We start from the raw sequence: 4110 nt of genomic DNA on the forward strand, positions 1-4110 counted from the left end.
TCATGCACCCATCTGCCTGGGGAAGTCTTCCCATGTTTGGGGTACACATGACCTTAACTTATCAACAAGTCAGAGGTCTGTCAGTTATCCTCAACCTGGTTCAGGGAGATGATTTACCCAGGTGTATCTGCTGCATATGCTATTGTTTCTTGGAGCCACAGGCGAGAATTGGGTGAATCAGGTGAACACCAAAGGTGGTTGAGCACCTGAAAAGGGCTTGGCAAGTGCTCTCATCGGAAATGCTGGAACTTCTGAACACCCCATATATCCCATACACTGTATTAAGCACTGGGAATACAAAGGCAAAGATGAAATAATTCTTACTGGTTGTGTGACCCTGGGCAAGTCATTTAACTTGTTTGCCTCAGTTTCTTCATCTGTAAAATGAGCTGGAGAATCTTGGCCAAGAAAGCCCCAAATAGGAGGAGTCAGATATGAGGGAAAAATGACTGAACAACAACAAAAATGTATGTGCCAACATTTGTTGAAGACAATGAAATGGCAGAGAAATTCTATGAAGAACTAGATAAAATTTCCCAATTTATTTCAACATTTATTTGAACCTCCATGACTTCAGTGCAAGATAGAAACAAGATTCCAGTAAAAAAAAATGGAAAATATGATAAGCAACATGTACAGGGAAAGAATCCTGAATCTAGGGTAGAGGAAAATGGCTTCAAATCCTGCCTCTGGCAGTACCACTAGGTCCTTGGGTAAGTCACTTAACGTCTTTGGGCCTCAGTTTATTTTCTCTAAAATGAGAGTGTATTTGCTGCTGAGATTTCTTTTTACTTCTAGATTTGGAATTCTATGATCATATGGTTTGAAATTAGGAAATGAAGGAGTTCAAATGTTTGTAGACTACTTTGTAGCTTCATGCCTAATTGTCATGTATACTTTCTGAAACAAGAGTGTCTGGTACTCATTTCTGCTACTTTCCAGTATCACAAAATAAAAAATGAACTTTATTTTGACAGGAAATTACTCATTATTAAAATAGGAGTAATTTTACAATTAGATATTTGCCTTGAAGCATCAGAAAATTGATTAACCCGATTACTAAAGTTAATAACAAATTATTACATGCAATTATTAAAAACTTCAGCAACATACTTTTGGCACTATGAAATGAAAAAATAATATAGGTAAAGGCACTCACTCTGATGATCATTATTTAGTAAGGGAATGTGTGTGGGGGGTTTGGTATCATATGTGATAAAGAGGCAAAAAGAGTCCCCATACTCAGGAAATTCTTGATCTCATTGCCAACTAGAAATAGCACAATTAAGGAAAGTATGAGTTTATTCTGATCTCACTTCCACAGTATTATGGAAGACTCTTTTTTTTTTTCCTATTTTTATTCTTCTATATTTCTTCCCAGGTGTCCTGTATTGATGCCTTACTGTGGCATGGGGGTAATCATGGATTTTTGAAGGCAATGCCAGTATAATGTAAACTCTGCTAGGTTCTATTAAGGTTAAATGGGGAAAAAACAAAAACAAAAAAAAAAAACAATCCATTGGAAAATAAGATGTCTGCAAGAAGCTTGATGTGAGACCCAACAAAGCTAGATCATTCTGATATTTATGGAAGACGCCAGAAGGCAGACAGCAGATAGAAGTGATGTAGAACAGATTTGCCAGAATTTCTCCACTGATCTATTCTTGTTATCAGTGATGATGGAATTCTACCTTTGCACTCTGTGTTACTGGAGAAGATTGTCAGGAGGAAGACATGGACCTGGTTAGATATATAAAGAAAAAAGGATGTGTGAAGAAGGCAGGACAATTTAAAGCATATTTATGATATACATTTCTTCTTAATCTTAGCAAGGAAGATTCTAAAATAACCAGCTGTGTTATTAGAAAAAGTCAAGGAGACATCATTAAATAGTTACCTATAAGCCTTTCATCAACTCGATTAATTCTTGGTAAATCATCTTAAGAAATTCTTGGTCAACACACATACACACACATACAGAGCAGACAGCAAACTTTATGAGAAGAATACAAGCAAACTTTCATGAGTAATTTTTCTAGGTAGCAGAATGGATCACGTTGAACTTGGAGTCGAGAAGACCTGAGTTCAAATTCTGCCCCAGACTCTTCCAAGCTGTGTGGCCATGTGCATCACTGAAACCTCTTTTAGACTCCCATTTCCTCAGCTGTAAAATGCAGATGATAACACATTATTATTCACATGATTATGTGAGGACTAAATTTGATAACATATGTAAAACTCTTTGTGAACCTTAAAGCCCTGTATACATGTTCATTATTATTAGGTAATTAGCTAGAGCCCATTACATATTCATGGCCACACAGGTGAATGACAGATTTGGAAAATCAAATTTCCTATTATATATTCACCAAAAATATTTTCTTCTTTATGAATATCTTAAAATCATACAATATTCTTAGTCAGAGATAACCACGAAGATAAATCTGACCAAACACCCTCTGATTAGCAATATCAAGTGGGCGTATAACAACAGATGCCTGCTTGCCAAAGGTTTTTACCTTTATCATTGAGCATTTCCTATGCAAACCCAAATGGGAGAGGGATTTCTAATAGACTGTCCAGAAGTTCTTTTCCAGGTAAAATTGTGAAGATTTCACTGGGCCCTGAAAAAATCGTGGAGCTACTTGAATGAAATGCATGCCTTTTTAAAATAAATTGGACTAGCAATGCCCCTGGGCAGAAGGGAGAGAGAAGCAAAGTTCAAGAATGCATATTGCCCATAACATGACATGCAGTTGGGTGGACAGCCCATTTAATTGACCTCTCAGTGCCTCTTTTTGACAGATAGACAATGAATTTGACCCAGCATTGACTAGAAGAAAAAGAGGGGACTAAATTGCATTTGAGAAATTTCACAGTACTTTCAGTGATTCTTTTTCTATCTCTTTTCTTTTCTTTTTCCTTTTTAATCTTCAGCATTATGTTAGAACATGTATTTTCTCTTGGAGACAATAGGAAACCGGGAGAATTTATTGAGTAGGGGAGTGGCATAGTCAGACTTGCATTTAGGAAAGTCACTTTAGTGGCTGGATAATGGATTAGAGAGGGGAAAGCCTCGAGGTAAGCAGTCCTGCCAGCAGGCTATTGCAGTAATCAATGTGTGAGGTGATGAGGGCTTGCCCTAGAGTGGTGGTGGTGTCAGAGGAGAAAAGGGAGCATATTGGAGGGATATTGCAAAAGTTAAGTCAACAAGTTGCTGCTGCTGCTGCTGCTGGACTAGAATGTTGGATTGCTTCAATTCCATCATAAATTAAAGCTCCGAGTCTAGCACAGGCTGTGCCGATCCGTCCCCAGCAAAGCCAGAGCAGATCTTGAGGGACTGAATCACAGGCAGGAGTGGCAGTTTCCAGACTTTTCAGCTCACAGATGCCAGAGACATCTTAGAAGGTCAGCAGGAGAGCTCTGTTGAAACATCTCAATATAGCTCTGGCTCCAGCAGAGCCAGAGCAGGCCTCAGGTGTGACTGGATTGGCAGCAGCAGCAGTCGTGACGGCTGTAATGGCAGCGGCTACTCCTAGAGCTATCAGTCCATAGAAGGAATGTTTAAAAGTCACCTATTTTGACTTCTGGGAACCAAGATGGCACAGAAAGCAATGAGTTACTCTCACCCTCCGTTACTGACCTTGAAAAACCCAGAGAATATTGCCCTAGGCAAAATCCTGAAATAGGGGAGCCCACAGAAAGAAGAGGGGCAGCAGTCTTTTAGCCAGGGAAGCTAGAGGGATCAATGGGGAAGGTCTCTCTTGCTGTGGCTGAAGGGGACCAGTACAGGATGGGAGGCGACCCGGCAAGCCTCACCTCAGGCAAACCAGTAACCAGACCCCTAGCCCCCACCGCAAGAAGCCTGAAACTGTGGCTCCTGTGCCGAAGAAGCAGAGATCAGCTTTAAAAGCCAAAAAAAAGACAAACAACATGTGTAAGAAGTAACAAAGAGAAACAATGACCATAGAGACTCCTTTCTCTATATATATGGTCCTCTATCCTGGTGACAAGGAAGATTAAAACACAAATTCAGGAGAGGACAACATGGTCAATCTACTGCATCCAAAACCTCCAAAGGGAAAATGAACTGCTCTCAAGTCCAAATAG

Source organism: Petaurus breviceps, unplaced genomic scaffold, assembly GCF_028583685.1.
Source record: "Petaurus breviceps papuanus isolate PSGF00001 unplaced genomic scaffold, PetGlider_PUasm1.0 183, whole genome shotgun sequence".
NCBI classification, from domain to species: Eukaryota; Metazoa; Chordata; class Mammalia; order Diprotodontia; family Petauridae; genus Petaurus; species Petaurus breviceps.